This window comes from Balaenoptera physalus (genome assembly GCF_965194825.1).
Source record: "Balaenoptera physalus genome assembly, chromosome: 11".
NCBI lineage: Eukaryota > Metazoa > Chordata > Mammalia > Artiodactyla > Balaenopteridae > Balaenoptera > Balaenoptera physalus.
Window position 1 is genome coordinate 23,675,677 of NC_138896.1, and position 18,526 is coordinate 23,694,202.

The 18,526-nt window shown below is 46.5% G+C and overlaps 1 pseudogene across 1 annotated transcript; it reads right to left on the reverse strand.

The window, feature by feature from the left end:
* Positions 1-1,752: 1,752 nt before the first annotated feature.
* On the reverse strand, positions 1,753-5,128 carry LOC309638918 (BOLA class I histocompatibility antigen, alpha chain BL3-7-like; annotated as a pseudogene). Its single transcript, XR_014268550.1, has 8 exons — positions 4,911-5,128; positions 4,327-4,596; positions 3,863-4,138; positions 2,960-3,235; positions 2,719-2,841; positions 2,258-2,288; positions 2,071-2,118; positions 1,753-1,917 (listed from the first exon to the last, which is right to left on the reverse strand). The product of XR_014268550.1 is annotated as a BOLA class I histocompatibility antigen, alpha chain BL3-7-like (transcript).
* Positions 5,129-18,526: the final 13,398 nt, after the last annotated feature.

Genomic DNA, 18,526 nt, shown 5'->3' on the forward strand with positions numbered 1-18,526 from the left:
TCTTCCCACTAGAATACATGCTCCACAAAGCCAGCAATTTTTTTGTTTTAACTTCAGTGAAGTTTCCTAGATGCAAAACATTGTGTCATATATCTGGCACACAACCGGTATCAGCTGAGTGAATAGTCAACGTAAAGCACCTCCCTATTCTAGAGACAGCACCTTTACTAATGTGACCTCAGGCCAAATGCTGTTTTGTGGCAGCTACAGCACAACATCTACTCACATTGACATCAGTGCTGCCGGTGTTTTTCTCACAAGTGCTGCTCTCCCCTTCCCACCAACCAACCCTCCTCCGCACTGCCTCACACAAGTATATTTTTCTTTTCAGAAAACAATGGTCCTTGACTTATGGGTCCTATTTTCCAACCAAATATAAACCTAAATTAGACTCTGCTTTATAAATCCATGAGTTTGTACTGGAGCCAGCACTGGGATTGCTAGAGCTAAGGGCAGGGAGAGTGGCGAGCAGAGCAGATTTCTGACAGGAACTTATCTAAGATGAGAAATTATGGTTTCCTGCCTTTCTGCTAATTCCAGAATATGCATCCTTTGAGAAGGTTGGGGGAAATATGGAAAGAACAATCAAACCCTAGAAGGAAGGCAGGAGCTAGTTGAATCTGAAAATCCATCTCTGGACACCACAGACTCTCCAGTGTGCAGGGGCAGCCTTGGGCCTTGTGGGGACCACTGGCAAAATGACTCCTCCAGCTGTCAGAGGTGGGGGACACCCAGAGGAGAATAAGACACAAACTCAGGCAAAAACCTCTAAAGAAACAAAGAAACAACAAATAACACCCAAAAGATGGGGGCTGAGGACTGGACACAGGCCTGAGCAGCGGCTGACCTGGTGACTTCCTCTGAGATCACAGCTCCTGGTGGGACAAAGTTCTACTGAAGGGACAAGGACAAAGGAGCTGAGAAGATGTGACCAGGAGTGACCACATCAAAGCCCACGATGCAGTGAGCACGGAGTGGGCACAGGCCGCGTCCACGCTCGGCTCCTCACAGCCTCCTCCTGTCCCACCTGCGACAGACAGAGCACAGCAAGCACACGGATTCTGGAGGGTTCTCAGTGCTTCCATTTACTTCCTCTCTCAAACCTTAGGAATCCTCACCTTTATTATCCCATCAACCCCTCATGGCATAAATAACAAAAAAACAAATTCATATCCTGATTTTTTTTTTAAGGCACAACATGATTATATTTTAATACACAACCAAAATACAAAACACCATAGTAAATTGATGGCAGTAAAACATGGTATTTCATTTACATTGCATGACAAATTGTTAACATCCTTAGTCATAAATGAGTTCTTAGAAGCCAGTAACAAAGACATTGATATGCCAAGGGAAATTAATTAAAAAAAAGAAAACAGAAGGAAACGAAATAACAGAAGTAACTAGTAATGATTAAGCATATATGAAGATGACTAAGCTGAACAATAACAGAAGAAAGCAATTTCTTTGTAATATCATATTACCAAAGATTAAATATCTAACATTTGTACAGTTTTAGGAAAAAGACCAAAATAAACAAACACTGGGGGACAAGACCGATGAGGACCCATCTGTATAGTAGGGGGAGATCTGTAGTTTGCATCCTGATTTTCAATAGGATATGAAACACATTACTTTTCAGCGCAAAATGAAGTTAAGACAAAGATGGAGATGGCCCAGCCCCACCTCTGTTCGGTCAGGAAAGGCCATCAGGGAAGAGAACACAGGCCAGTGTGGGGAGGGGTCGTGGTGGGCAGCGGTGGGCCAGGCTCCCCACCTTTTCATTTTATGCTAACAGGAACATAGACACATTCAGATGACTTTTGCAGAAAGGCAGAAGATCCTGAAGTCACAATGCAGGGGTGGGATGCGGAATCCTGCATCACTCAGTCCCTACAAGGCAGCTGTCTCAAACTATAGAAGAAAATAATCATGAACAAACTCAGGGCAGTCACATAAGTGCTGACCTTCCCACATGCTCAAATGTCCCACTCAAAGAATCCCCATCTCCCAGGGCATCCCCTCTGCCCCAACCCTCCTCCCAATCTAGACCCTCCAGAGCCTCACCCTTAGGATGCCTGAGAGACACATCAGAGCCCTGGGCACTGTCACTGCCTGGGGAGAACAAATCCAGGACGTGGTCAGAACCCACAGGAGAGAAACTAGAGAAGGAACTTTAGGAGGGTGAGCCCCCCATGGCCTCCTCTCTGCACCCTCACAAGGGTCTCAGGAATCACACCCCCTCCACGCTTACTTGCAGCCTGAGCGTAGCTCCTTCCTTTTTCACGTGTAAGAAGAAAACATCACGTGAGAGGCCAGGGAGAAGACAGAGTCATGAGACCCTAGAGGAAGCCCCTAGTCCTGGACCCCAGAGGACTTTCCAGAACTGTAACCAAAAATCCAGGACAGGATCAGGAACACGAAGAAAGGAGATGTGGGGGGACTGGACCAGCTGCCCTCCTGGGAGTCCGTCCTCAGCAGGCACCTTCTCCTCTGACCTGCAAGCGCTGAGAAACAGGCCCCCAACTGGAATTATGAAGGTGAAAAATCTCTCTTTCATTTTCACATGTACTTTACAAAAGGGTAAGTGTCAGTACTCAGCTCCAGACTCCACATGTGTGTGTAGGGTACTTTCTAGTAACAAGGGAGGCAAACTTCTACCTGGGCTTGAAACCCCCCAGTGAGACAAAACTCAGACCCTTCCCTCCCGTCCCTACCTGACTGCTTCTTCCTCCAGATCACAGCTCCAGACACCATAGCTCCAGTGACCACCAAGAGAACCAATGAGCCATGGGCTAACAATGAGGCCCATGCAGGGGACGGTGGGCTGAGGAGGTTCTGTGGAGGAAAGGGAAGGGGCCCTGACCTCAGGCTTGAATCCCGACCTTGCTGAACGTGTCCAGAAGGGCTCCTGCTTTATCTGAGAAGAAGCTCCACCCCCCATGTCCCTCCTTACCCCATCTCAGGGTGAGGGGCTCCTGAAGCCCCTCATGCTGCACATGGCACGTGTATTTCTGCTCCTCTCCAAAAGGCACCACCAGAGCTGCCCGCTTCTGGAAGGTCCTGTCCCCTGAGAGCCTGGTCTCCACAAGCTCCATGTCCTGGGTCTGATCCTCCCCATCACGCTGCCAGGTCAGTGAGATCTCCTCAGGCTAGAAGTCCAGTGCCCAGCACCTAAGGGTGACCTCATGGTCAGAGATGGGGTGATGGGTCACGTGTGTCTTTGGAGGGTCTGAGGAGGAAGAATCAGAAAATTCACACTTTGGGTTACCTTCATGGGCCACTGAAGCAGCATCATGTGACCATCCTGAGAATGGACAGCACAACAGGTTTGAAAAGAAGCAGCAAAAACACCAGACACCAGCCTGGACTCCGGAGTCTGGGAAAATCTCCCAGTCCTTGGAAAGTTCTGGAGTCAGGGTGAAAGCCAAGATGGAAGCCTCCACGTAAGGCGGAATGACTCCACATAAGGCAATGGTCCTGACTTTGGTGTAGGCTGAATGACTCAGAAAAGCTGGAGTCAGGCCTCCTAACATGTTCTCAAGCTGAGAACAGGCCTTGAGAGAGAAAGTCATGGTTCACAAGATGGGGGTCAGGGTCAAAGGGTGCCGCTGGTCAGTTATTTCAGGGATGGTTTCTGGCTTCTTCCCCAAAGAGACTGGACTCCTTAACTGTCTTTCAGAGAAGTGAGGCCACCGGTGAATCACTGTCTTGTACAGAATATGAAAACCTGGGCAGATTCCTCCCTCTCCCGACAAGAAGTTGGGGCGGTGTTCCCACAGGGACCCCATTTCCTCCCCTTGTGGGAAGCCAGCTCCAGCCCGAGGGGAGACCAGGGAGGCCCCGCGGCCCCTCGTACCTGCGCGCTGCAGCGTGTCCTTCCCGGTCTCCAGGTATCTGAGGAGCCACTCCACGCAGGTGCCCTCCAGGTAGTTCCTGCGTTGCTCCGCAGCACCGGCCGCCTCCCACTTGCGCTTGGTGAGCTGAGCCGCCGCGTCGGCCGCGGTCCAGGAGCGCAGGTCCTCGTTCAGGGCGATGTAATCGGCGCCGTCGTAGGCGTCCTGACAGTACCCGCGGAGGAGGCGACCGTCCGGCCCCACGTCGCAGCCGCACATCCACTGGACGGTGTAAGACCCTGAACCCGCCCCGACCAACCGCAGCGATTAAACCCAAACTGAAAATGAAACCGGGTAAAGTCCCGAGTCGGGGGGCCGGGCGGGTCCCGCAATGTTGGGGTGACCCTCGGACCCGGAGACTCGGGGCGACGCCGGCCCGTCCCTGGGGATGGGGGTCGTGACCCGGACCCGGGCCCGCGTCGCTCACCGGCCTCGCTCTGGTTGTAGTAGCCGAGCGCGGTGTTCAGGTTCGCTCGGTACACCTGTGCGTCGTCCTTGGAGATCCGCGTCTCCTCCTCCCAATACTCCGGCCCCTCCTGCTCCATCCACGGCGCCCGCGGCTCCATCCTCGGATTCGGGGCGTCGCTGTCGAACCGCACGAACTGCGTGTCGTCCACGTAGCCGACGATGATGAAGCGGGGCTTCCCGCGGCCGGGCCGGGACACCCCGGTGTGGAAATACCTCAGGGAGTGGGAGCCTGGGGGCGGGGGAGGGGTGACACCCGGTCCGACCCTCCTCCCGGCGCGGGTCTGAGGTGACGGGGCCGGGGGGGGGAGGGGGCGAGGGGCTCGTGAGACGGAAAAGGTGTGGAGGTCGGAGAAGGGCCGGCACCTCAGGGGGAGAGAAGAGGGGGCGGGAAGCCAGGGAGGGACAGGCGGGGACCGGGGTGAGGGGGCGGGTCTGGGCCGGGCGCGGCGGCGCGGCTCCTTCCCTGGGAGTCCTGCCCCCCCGACCCCCGGGGTCCCCTCGCTCCTCCCCGCAGAGGCCGTTCCCTCCCGACCCCGCACTCACCCGCCCAGGTCTCGGTCAGGGCCAGGGCGCCCGAGAGCAGCAGGAGGAGGGTTCGCGGCGCCATGACCCGCATCCCCGGGGTCTGCGGAGAAACTGAGTCCCGGCGGGTCGGTGGAGATTCTATAACCGGGAGCCGCGGGGACGTTGATTGGCTTCTCCAGAAACCGGACACGCAATGGGAGTGAGAACCGGGGTCGCGTCATGAGTGTGTCCAGGCAGGAGGGCCCGACACAGGTTGTGAGAGAGAAAGTGAAACTCGGGGAGACGGGGAATCCCCACCACGGAGCGTCCCCGCCCCAGAGACCGCCTGACACCCTGAGAGCCTGAGAGCCTGGCCCTCCCGGGACCTGGGACTGTGCCTGGCCCTGCTCCTTCTGCTCAGAGAGCTTTTTGTCACACTGTCTCCCTGAGTCCTGGCCCGGGGACTGTATAGTCAGCGATTTTCACAACATTGTGGTCAGAATATTTTATACAGTCTTACAAACTAGTGACGACCCCAAAGATAATTTTGTTTATGTGGATACTTCTATCGATATTTTTCATAGTAGAAATAATACAGTTTAAATTTTTTACTATTTTATTTAGAATAATATTAATAACCCATGCATTTAATGTGAAAAAATAATTATTTCCCAAAATAAACACGGTACTGCGAACAGTGGAGCTTTTTACATTTTTATATTTTTGCAAGTCTCTTTCTTTTCTGTCTCATAGAAGACCATTGGATTTTCATGTTTACTTCTGCAGTGAATCCATTATTTTGATTGAAATCTATGAAAATGAAAAGGCCCACACATATGTAGGAGTAGTATTTTTAATAACCTTTTCAGATAATTATGTAAGTTTTTTTTTTTTTTTTTTTTTTTTTGGCTGTTTTGGGTCTTCGTTTCTGTGCGAGGGCTTTCTCTAGTTGCGGCGAGCGGGGGCCACTCTCATCGCGGTGCGCGGGCCTCTCACTGTCGCGGCCTCTCCCGTTGCGGAGCACAGGCTCCAGACGCGCAGGCTCAGTAGTTGTGGCTCACGGGCCCAGTTGCTCCGCGGCATGTGGGATCCTCCCAGACCAGGGCTCGAACCCGTGTGCCCTGCATTAGCAGGCAGATTCTCAACCACTGCGCCACCAGGGAAGCCCCTATATACCCTTTATATGTGGAGAATGTCACTTCATCTCTGTGGTCTTCTTCCCCAAAACCTAACTCGAATAGTGAGGCATTCTACAATATCCCTGAGGAGTACTCAAAACATCAAGGTCATCAAACACAAGGGAAGTCTGAGGGACTGTCACAGCCAGAGGAGCCTGAAGGAGACATGATTGGGACTTAATATAATATGTCTTTGATAGGATCCTGGATCAGGAAAAAGAAAAACTAATGAAATCCAAATAAATTCGGGTGTTTTTAGTAATATTGTATCAATATTGCTTCATTAGCTATGACAAATGTATGATGGTGATATAAGATGTTAACACGGAGAAACTGAGTGTGGGATATACAGTAACTCTCTACTAACTTTGCTACTTTTTTGTAAATCTCGAACTATACTAAAATTAAAAAGTATATATTTTTTCAAATATCCACCAGAAACAAACAGGGAGTGGAAGAAACAATTATTGACTTTGAGTTTTCCAGGGTGTTTTCATGAATGAGGTGGAGAGAGGATTTGTGGAGAGAAAAGATGGAAACCTCAGACACAGCAGGGCTCCAGGGTTCTCCTCTCCTCCAATCTCTGCCTCACCCCCAGGAGCTGCTCGGAAGGCATCTTCATCCCCCCATTGCTGTCCAGCCTCCAGGGCAGCCATCTCTTTCTGACAGACCACAGCCCATCCTCTCCGGCGCTGTGCTGAATAGGAGAGGGCAGAGTGCTGGCGCCCCCGTGTGGCCACAGTGCTAATGACCGGACACCTGAGCTCCCCTTTGACCTCCTTACCAGGGACCTGCCCAGGGTCTCGTTGGGCTCCCAGCAGGCCAGGGCTGTGCACACAAGTTGGCATCCCATCCAGTGTCAAGTTTGAAGTTTGAATTGTTACCCAAAATACACGCTGACAGGGACGTTTTTCTCCCCATTAAATGACTAAAGAATTTGGCCTCAGGGAGGATCAGATCTCAAGGCCGTAACAGCTGGTTCCCAGGTCCAGGGTGGACCTCACAAACATACTGGGTGTCCTCAGCCTCCTGGGGTGGGACCTTGAACCCCAAGTCCCTGTCACTTCTTCCGGCTGCTGACAGGGTTATAGGCTCTTCCTCCAAGGAATCAACTCTGGAACCTCCATCCCTAAGATGGGGTGGAAAAGGGGGCGGAGGAGGAGGGAATCCCCAAGGTAACAGCCTATGAAGAAGTGAGAAGTGAGGAGAGGGAGGAAACAGTGACATTAGGGGATGGAGGCCCACAGGAGTGGAGGGGGAGGAATGAAAGAGGAGAGGGGCAGGGCGGGTCACTCAGTGGACACGTGTGTGGGGAGGGTGGGGTCTGTGTGGGGAGTGGCACAGGGGCTTCTGGCCTGGGCACTGGTAGAGGCTCTATTTTTCACCTGGATGACAATTACACACGTGTCAGCTCTATATTTTGCTGGTAAATTATGCTTAAGTTTTAGGTATTTTCCTGTCCTTACAGGTATGGTATAACTCAAATACACATGGAAGAGGGGAAAAGAGAAAAGGAGAGAGGGGAGGTGGTTAAAGGAATTCCTCTCTTCCAGAGAAATAACCTCACCCCCAGTCCTCACTCCACCCCACACACACATGATGCTGGGGGGCAGCAGGGAGACTCAAGGAAGGGAGAGTCCATCCCAGTTCACAGCCCGGGGCTTCTTGGACATCGTCTCCCTATGAGCTAAGACAGCGGGGACCACTGTGCCTAAAAGACTGGCTAAAGACCTTTGGAAGAAGACCTGCCCAGCTGGTGGCCATGGAGGTGGTTCCTGGAGAGCAGAGGACAGGACGTGGACTGGAGCCTGGAGACCACAGTGGCGACAAGGAGATCAGCCATGAGTCTGGACCCGGGGGTCCCCCTAACATTTCCCTGAGACACGAAAACGACCTCCCCCCTACCCAGACCTCCAGGACCCAGGCGTCCCAACACCGTACCCAAGGACACCAAGCATGGCCCCTCCTGTCCAGGCATCAAATCCGCCACCATTTGAAGCCTCAAGCATCCTCTCCCTCCTCCCCAGTCCCGAGAGCCCAGGACACCCCAGTGTCCTGATTCTTCTTCCCCTTCGTGGACCTAATAGACAGGGACCAGTTGTCTGGATCCCTCAGGCCTCTCTCCAGCCACTTCCAAACCTGAAATTAAACGTCCTGTGGTCCTGGACTCAGATCTAATTTCTGGCCCTGATGTTGACCCAGGACTTCGGGGTCAGGGGTCAGGGGAGGCTCCCCAGGGCCCCACAGGCTGCAGATGAGCCAGGCCTCCAGCTGAAGAGAATCAGCTGATTCTGGACATAAAACTGGGACCTGGAGAAGACACATCAGCCACACGGAGGAGTGAAAAGCTGCCTTTGTCTCCCCGCTTCCATCCACAACCAGTAAGCATCCACGACACACCACAGGTGACTCTGCTCAACAAACCAGGACTCCGGAGAATCCCACACAGTGTGCATGGAAAGGTGGGTAGACTGGGACACAGAGACGAGGCTGAACCGAGGGAAGAGCAGAGGTGGAGATAAGAGATATGAACCTAGATATGGCTGAGGTTACAGCTTATACAGGTAATTGACCTGAAAAAGGAGCCAATACAGAGACAAGAGGAAACAAAGGGTGGGGAGTCCTAGTTGCATTCAAGCCCCTGGTTCTAGCTGTACTTGAGGTTCACTTGCTCTCCTGCTTTTCTTTAGTTTGTTCAGTAAGACAATGACTTCCCCTTTGACAAGCCTGAGTCAGATTTCTGCCACTTTCAGCAGAAACATAACTGATGAATACATCAAGGTTTCACTCTTCTAGAAAGAACATAGTGTTTTTATTTGCCCAAATAGTAGAGCCCACCTCAAGGAAAAGCCCTATTCATTGAGAGCATTTTGTTTGTACAGCTTTGTGTCTAATCATGTTTCCTTTACACTCAGAAATCTGAAAGGGATTCTGGAGGGTGTGTGAAATCTCAGAGCAGCACTCAGGATTCTACATTCTGCAGGCAGAGAAGCTGTGATGCCTTCTGTTGTCTGAGACATTTAGAAGTGAAATAGCATGCATTCACAGAAATAGCATCCGTTCACTTCTAAATGTTCACTTCACATTTAGAAGTGAAATAGCTTGCGTTCACAGCGAAATAGCATGCCTTCTGTTGTCTGAGACATTTAGAAAGTGAAATAGCGTGCATTCATAGAATTGTATTTAGAGCACAGTAGGTTATGTCTCTGTACTAGTACATAAGCCAGTAATAGAGCAAGTCACCCCAGGTTTGTGCCTGGTGTAGACAAGACAATAAACGGGTTTACCCTCCTCACGAGGCCAAGTGTCTTCCTTCTTCTGCAGCAGTGGCATTTGTGTCGATGTGATCTTTGCAAACCAACACAGGAATAGCCGTTCCTCCTGGAAAAAGAAAAAAGCCCTTTCCTTGCGCTGCTCACAGAACCAAACTTCCTGTGCTGGATTCTCACTGGGCTCCAGTGTTAGGAGGCTGGGGACCAAACTGGCCAGAATCCACTTGGGCCTGATGTCCCCTCTTGAAATGTCCTCTTGCTAAATGGACAGCACAGGGCTTCTTCAGTGGATCTGAAGGATCTGTGATGCCTTCTGTTGCCTGAGACATTTAGAAGTGAAATAGTGTGCGCTCACAGAAGTTTTTACAAATAGAATCCAAGACTGAAAGAGTAACTATTGGTGCATTTAAAACTGTGTTTAGAATACAGCAGTGGTAACTTTCTAAATCTCGGTGTTGCCGGTCCTGCCCCCGGAAGGGCACCCCTCCTTCCCCAAGCCCGCCCCAGCCCGCCCCGATTGCGATTGCGTTGCTTGCATTTCGAGGAGGTAGGGTCCGCCCTTACGGCTTGGAGAGTGTAGAGGGGGAAAGAGAGGGGAAGGAGCGGGGCTCCAGGCAGGGGTCATCACCAGAATTATCTTGGTGAGAATCAAAAGAGCCCCTGGATCTAAGGCTCTGCAGGAGGGAATGGTGCATGTTATTTGCCGCTGCTCGGCCTATTTTGCCGCTGCTCGGCCTAGAAACCTGAGTTGCCCCAGGGTGGGATTCAGCATCCTGTCTCTCACTTACTGGAGTGAAAGAAATCTGAGGGTGAGGGAGACCCAGTCCTTAAGTTTCAGAGAGTATGGAGAGAAGAAAGGATGAGAGGGGGCGGATTTAGGTGTCACTGTGAGCTGAGTCATCGGGAAAGAAGCAAAGACCACAAGAGACCTTGAGCAGGGCAGACTTCAGGACCAGAGGGATTGGGAGAAAGAGATGGAGCCCTGGCTAGTACTTTTAAAATTCTGGGGCCTCACACTTATTCAGTAAAAGCATCAGCGTTTGCTTTTATTCCCCACTGTTGCCGCTTGTTCCCGCTTACAAAGCTACCCAAAGGCCTGGCTCCTACACGCATCCCCTGCCTCGGCCTGCCCTCTAGTGGAAGTCTGCGGAGTGACAGGAGCGCGGGTTTCCCCACTTCCCGTCTTCAAAATGTGAGTGATCTTACCCACCTCGCAGAATTGTAGTGAGGATAATTAATGGTTATAGTTTTGGCAGCAACAGAAATGGCAATAGTTGTAGCAGCTGTGCTAAGTGATTTACATGAGTCGTCTCGTTGAATCCATACAAGTTGGGGAGCGATATTATTATCTTCGTTTTATAAAAACTTCGAGAGCTGCTCTAACCTGCCCCAGGTCAGCAGCTACGACTGCCAGAATGAATGTGTTCTTGACTCCCTCTTGCGAGAACACCAGAATCACAACTAGCTGCTGGACAATCATCGACAGGAAGACACTGGAACTCACCAAAAAAGATACCCCACATCCAAAGACAAAGGAGAAGCCACAATGAGACTGTAGGAGGGGCGCAATCAGAGTAAAATCAAATCCCATAACTGGTGGGTGGGTGACTCACAGACTGGTGAACACTTATACCACAGAAGTCCACCCACTGGAGTGAAGGTTCTGAGCCCCACATCAGGCTTCCCAACCTGGGGGTCCGGCAACGGGAGGAGGAATTACTAGAGAATCAGACTTTGAAGCCTACTGGGAATTGACTGCAGGACTTCGACAGGACTGGGGGAAACAGAGACCCCACCCTTGGAGGGTGCACACAAAATAGTGTGCGCATCAGGACCCAGGGGAAGGAGCAGTGACTCTGGGGGAGACTGAACCAGACCTACCTGCTAGTGTTGGAGGGTCTCCTGCAGAGGCGGGGGGTCGCTCTGTTTCACCGTGGGGACAAGGACACTGGCAACGGAGGTTCTGGGAAGTACTCCTTGGCGTGAGCCCCACCAGAGTCTGTCATTAGCCCCACCAAAGAGCCCAGGTAGGCTCCAGTGTTGGGTTGCCTCAGCGAAAACAACCAACAGGGAGGGAACCCAGCCCCACCCATCAACAGTCAAGTGGATTAAAGTTTTACGGAGCTCTGACCGCCACAGCAACAGTCAGCTCTACCCACCACCAGAGCCTCCCATCAAGCCTCTTAGATAGCCTCAACCACCAGAGGGCAGACAGCAGAAGCAAGAAAAACTACAATCCTGCAGCCTGTGGAACAAAAACCACATTCACAGAAAGATAGAAAAGATGAAAAGGCAGAGGGCTATATACCAGATGAAGGAACAAGAAAAAACCCCAGAAAAACAACTAAATGAAGTGGAGATAGGCAACCTTCCAGAAAAAGAATTCAGAATAATGATAGTGAAGATGATCCAGGACCTCGGAATAAGAATGGAGGCAAAGATCGAGAAGATGCAAGAAATGATTAACAAAAACCTAGAAGAATTAAAGAACAAACAAACAGAGATGACCAATACAATAACTGAAATGAAAACTACACTAGAAGGAATCAATAGCAGAATAACTGAGGCAGAAGAACGGATAAGTGACCTGGAAAACAGAATGGTGGAATTCACTGCTGCGGAACAGACTAAAGAAAAAAGAATGAAAAGAAATGAAGACAGCCTAAGAGACCTCTGGGACAACATTAAATGCAACAACATTTGCATTATAGGGGTCCCAGAAGGAGAAGAGAGATAGAAAGGACCAGAGAAAATATTTGAAGAGATTATAGTCGAAAACTTCCCTAACATTGGAAAGGAAATAGCCACCCAAGTCCAGGAAGCACAGAGAGTCCCATACAGGATAAACCCAAGGAGAAACATGCCGAGACACATAGTAATCAAACTGGCAAAAATTAAAGACAAAGAAAAATTATTGAAAGCAGCAAGGGCAAAACGACAAAGAACATACAAGGGAACTCCCATAAGGTTAACAGCTGATTTCTCAGTAGAAACTCTACAAGCCAGAAGGGAGTGGCATGATATACTTAAAGTGATGAAAGGGAAGAACCTACAACCAAGATTACTCTACCCGGCAAGAATCTCATTTAGATTTGATGGAGAAATCAAAAGCTTTACAGACAAGCAAAACCTAAGAGAATTCAGCACCACCAAACCAGCTCTACAACAAATGCTAAAGGAACTTCTCTAAGTGGGAAACACAAGAGAAGAAAAGGACCTACAAAAACAAACCCAAAACAATTAAGAAAATGATCATAGGAACATACATATCGATAATTACCTTAAACGTGAATGGATTAAATGCTCCAACCAAAAGACACAGGCTTGCTGAATGGATACAAAAACAAGACCCATATATATGCTGTCTACAAGAGACCCACTTTAGACCTAGGGACACATACAGACTGAAAGTGAGGGGATGGAAAAAGATATTCCATGCAAATGGAAATCAAAAGAAAGCTGGAGTAGCTATACTCGTATCAGATAAAATAGACTTTAAAATAAAGAATGTTACAAGAGACAAGGAAGGACACTACATAATGATCAAGGGATCAATCCAAGAAGAAGATATAACAATTATAAATATATATGCACCCAACATAGGAGCACCTCAATACATAAGGCAACTGCTAACAGCTATAAAAGAGGAAATCGACAGTAACACAATAATAGTGGGGGACTTTAACACCTTACTTACACCAATGGACAGATCATCCAAAATGAAAATAAATAAGGAAACAGAAGCTTTAAATGACACAATAGACCAGATAGATTTGATTGATATTTATAGGACATTCCATCCAAAAACAGCAGATTACATGTTCTTCTCAAGTGCGCACGGAACATTCTCCAGGATAGATCACATCTTGGGTCACAAATCAAGCCTCAGTAAATTTAAGAAAATTGAAATCATATCAAGCATCTTTGCTGACCACAACGCTATGAGATTAGAAATGAATTACAGGGAAAAAACCGTAAAAAACACAAACACATGGAGGCTAAACAATACATTATTAAATAACCAAGAGATCACTGAAGAAATCAAAGAGGAAATCAAAAAATACCTAGAGACAAATGACAATGAAAACACGACGATCCAGAACCTATGGGATGCAGCAAAAGCAGTTCTAAGAGGGAAGTTTATAGCTATACAAGCCTACCTCAAGAAACAAGAAAAATCTCAAGTAAACAATCTAACCTTACACCTAAAGAAACTAGAGAAAGAAGAACAAACAAAACCCAAAGTTAGCAGAAGGAAAGAAATCATAAAGATCAGAGCAGAAATAAATGAAATAGAAACAAAGAAAACAATAGCAAAGATCAATAAAACTCAAAGCTGGTTCTTTGAGAAGATAAACAAAATTGATAAGCCATCAGCCAGACTCATCAAGAAAAAGAGGGAGAGGACTCAAATCAATAAAATCAGAAATGAAAAAGGAGAAGTTACAACAGACACCGCAGAAATACAAAGCATCCTAAGAGACTACTACAAGCAACTCTATGCCAATAAAATGGACAACCTGGAAGAAATGGACAAATTCTTAGAAAGGTATAACCTTCCAAGACTGAACCAGGAAGAAACAGAAAATATGAACAGACCAATCACAAGTAAGGAAATGGAAACTGTGATTAAAAATCTTCCAACAAACAAAAGTCCAGGACCAGATGGCTTCACAGGTGAATTCTATCAAACATTTAGAGAAGAGCTAACATCCATCCTTCTCAAACTCTTCCAAAAAATTGCAGAGGAAGGAACACTCCCAAACTCATTCTATGAGGCCACCATCACCCTGATACCAAAACCACACAAAGATACTACAAAAAAAGAAAATTACAGACCAATATCACTGATGAATATAGATGCAAAAATCCTCAACAAAATACTAGCAAACAGAATCCAACAACACATTAAATGGATCATATACCACGATCAAGTGGGATTTATCCCAGGGATGCAAGGATTCTTCAATATACGCAAATCAATCAATGTGATACACCATATTAACAAATTGAAGAATAAAAACCATATGATCATCTCAATAGATGCAGAAAAAGCTTCTGACAAAATTCAACACGCATTTATGATAAAAACTCTCCAGAAAGTTGGCATAGAAGGAACCTACCTCAACATAATAAAGGCCATATATGACAAAGCCACAGCAAACATCATTCTCAATGGTGAAAAACTGACAGCATTTCCTCTAAGATCAGGAACGAGACAAGGATGTCCACTCTCACCACTATTGTTCAACATAGTTTGGGAAGTCCTAGCCACGGCAATCAGAGAAGAAAAAGAAATAAAAGGAATACAAATTGGAAAAGAAGAAGTAAAACTGTCACTGTTTGCAGATGACATGATACTATACATAGAGAATTCTAAAACTGCCACCAGAAACCTGCTAGAGCTAATTAATGAATTTGGTAAAGTTGCAGGATACAAAGTTAATGCATAGAAATCTCTTGCATTCCTTTACACTAATGATGAAAAATCTGAAAGAGAAATTATGGCAACACTCCCATTTACCGTTGCAACAAAAAGAATAAAATACCTAGGAATAAACCTACCTAGGGAGACGAAAGACCTTTATGCAGAAAACTATAAGACACTGCTGAAAGAAATTAAAGATGATACCAACAGATGGAGAGATATACCATGTTCTTGGATTGGAAGAATCAATATTGTGAAAATGACTATACTACCAAAAGCAATCTACAGATTCAATGCAATCCCTATCAAATTACCAATGGCATTTTTTATGGAACTAGAACAAATCATCTTAAAATTTGTATGGAGGCACAAAAGACCCCGAATATCCAAAGCAGTCTTGAGGGAAAAAAACGGAGCTGGAGGAATCAGACTCCCTGACTTCAGACTTTACTACAAAGCTACAATAATCAAGACAATATGGTACTGGCACAAAAACAGAAACATAGATCAATGGAACAAGATAGAAAGCCCAGAGATAAACCCACACACCTATGGTCAACTAATCTATGACAAAGGAGGCAAAGATATACAATGGAGAAAAGACAGTCTCTTCAATAACTGGTGCTGGGAAAACTGGACAGCTACATGTAAAAGAATGAAATTAGAATACTCCCTAACACCATACACAAAAATAAACTCAAAATGGATTAGAGACCTAAATGTAAGACCGGACACTATAAAACTCTTAGAGGAAAACATAGGAAGAACACTCTTTGACATAAATCACAGCAAGATCTTTTTTGATCCACCTCCTAGAGTAATGGAAATAAAAACAAAAATAAACAAATGGGACCTAATGAAACTTCAAAGCTTTTGCACGGCAAAGGAATCCATAAACAAGACAAAAAGACAACCCTCAGAATGGGAGAAAATATTTGCAAACGAATCAATGGACAAAGGATTAATCTCCAAAATATATAAACAGCTCATTCAGCTCAATATTAAACAAACAAACACCCCAATCCAAAATTGGGCAGAAGACCTAAATAGACATTTCTCCAAAGAAGACATACAGACGGCCACGAAGCACATGAAAAGATGCTCAACATCACTAATTATTAGAGAAATGCAAATCAAAACTACAATGAGGTATCACCTCACACCAGTTAGAATGGGCATCATCAGAAAATCTACAAACAACAAATGCTAGAGAGGGTGTGGAGAAAAGGGAACCCTCTTGCACTGTTGGTGGGAATGTAAATTGATACAGCCACTATGGAGAACAATATGGAGGTTCCTTAAAAAACTAAAAATAGAATTACCATAAAACCCAGCAATCCCACTACTGGGCATATACCCAGAGAAAACCGTAATTCAAAAAGACACATGCACCCCAATGTTCATTGCAGCACTATTTACAATAGCCAGGTCATGGAAGCAACCTAGATGCCCATCGACAGACGAATGGATAAAGAAGATGTGGTACATATATACAATGGAATATTACTCAGCCATAAAAAGGAACAAAATTGAATCATTTGTTGAGACGTGGATGGATCTAGAGACTGTCATACAGAGTGAAGTAAGTCAGAAAGAGAAAAACAAATATCGTATATTAACGCATGTATGCGGAACCTAGAAAAATGGTACAGATGAACGGAGTTGCAGGGCAGAAGCTGAGACACAGATGTAGAGAACAAACATATGGACACCAAGGGGGGAAAACTGAGGTGGGGTGGGGATGGTGGTGTTCTGAATTGGGCGATTGGGATTGACATGTATATAGTGATGTGTATAAAATTGATGACAAAAAAAAAGTCACATTTTCAAATTAAAAAAAAAAAAAAAGGACTCATAGTTTCATAAAGGAGGTTGTTATGCCAACCAGTTCATAAATCTTGAAAGGATCATAGTTGAGATAAGTACAAAGCAGAAAGGAAAATGGGGTCAATCTTGTCTGGTTAGGAGCTTGTGAAAGACCCCACCCAAGTGAAAAGCTGATTCTTAAATTATGAATAATAATTTCTCAGAAGGAAAAGGAAGCAGTTGGAGAAATAAACCTGGTATTTTGGCTACAGCAGTAGTTCAGCATGACTTGAAGACAGATTTTTGGGAGATGAGGCTGGAGATCTCCTCGAAGGGTTGGAAGGAAACTTGTATGCCTTGCTGTGGTTTGGGAATTTCATTCTGGAGTCAGTGAGATACCACTGAAAATTGAGGATGGAGAATGACATGTTCCTATCACTCTAACAACAGTGTAGACTGAGGGTACATCAGAAGGGGGAAGATAGGCTTAACAGAGTTTTAACAGGCACACGTTGAGTGGATGTCATAGGCCAGACATGGCACTAGATTCTGGGTATACCTTGGGAGCAAAGTAACTATAACACCCACCTCATTCTAGGTATCACAATAACAACAGTACCATTTATTTTCTTTTTTCTTGGTACTTATCTGGGTTGCTTCACTTGTTTTAAGTATTTCGACTCAGAAACTCTGATTTGTTATTACTATGTATATTTTATAGGCAAGGTAACTAAGGTTAAGAGATGGTATCTTCCCAAAGCTGTGTTGCCAATAAACTGTCAAATTAGGATTTGCACCCAGGCAATAATTTCACTGTGATCTATTGTGATGGCAGTAAAAGAGATATCTGTAAAATTGGCCATGACCACAGTAAGAACAGAGCTAGGCCACAGTTCCTTGCTATAAGAAGCAGGAAAAAAAATCTAGTCTATAAAGAATCTATAATGAAGGTAATATGGAAGCTATAGCATTAGGGCACCAAACATGCTACTCTTCACCCTTTCCTAGATTGTTCTCTCTGCTTTCTACATGTCAGTGGATGAAGCCAGCTGGTCAACGTGCAGTCTAGTGCCAGAGTGGACAACCAAAGTGCAGCTGTGGCTTTTTCTAGCCATTTTCACCTCTTGCTGCACTGAGTGGCTGGTGGACAGCTTCCACTCCAGGACTTCAGATCTGTCTGTTGGTTCCTGTGCATTCAGCAGCCAAACGCCTCATAGCTCTCTGCTGAGCGTCCTCCCAAATTTAGTTTGAAGAAAAATAATAGAATAAAAATTGTCTTTCAGCATCCCACAACCACAGGATGTCTGAAATGCTATTCAGAAGTTAGAGTAGAAATATACTGTGGTAGGCAGAATTCTAAGATGGCCACAAGATTCCACACCCTGGTGTACGTGCCCTGTAAACTCCCTTTCCCTTGAGTGTAAGTAAGATTTGTAACTATGGTATCTGTGGATCTGTGGTAACTATGATATCTAAGTAGGATTTGTAACTGTGGTAGTGATATGGTATTAGTGCCATAATTATGGGACTGTATATGGCAGAAGTGATTTTGCAGATGTAAATAAGTTTCCTAATCAGTTGCCTTTGAGTTCATCAAAAAGGGACTATCCTGGGTGAGCCTGACCTAATCAAGTAATCCTTGAAAAGAGGTCAGAGAGATATGAAACATAAGAGATGTTTTCCTGCTGGCATCGAAGGAGAAAACTGCCATGTTGTAGAGAGGGCAAAGAACTAAAAAACAACTTCTAGGAACTGAGAGAGGTCCCTGTCCAACAGCTAACAAGAAAATAGGGACCTCAGTCATACAATCACAAGGAAATGAATTCTGTGAACAACCAGTGTTTGCAAAAGCAGACCCAATGCTTCAGATGAGATCATAGCCCCAGTCTGCACTTTGATTTAAGCCTGAGTGGAGGATTCAGAAAACCCACAGCCAGACTCTCCATCCATGGACACGTTAAAATATTCAGT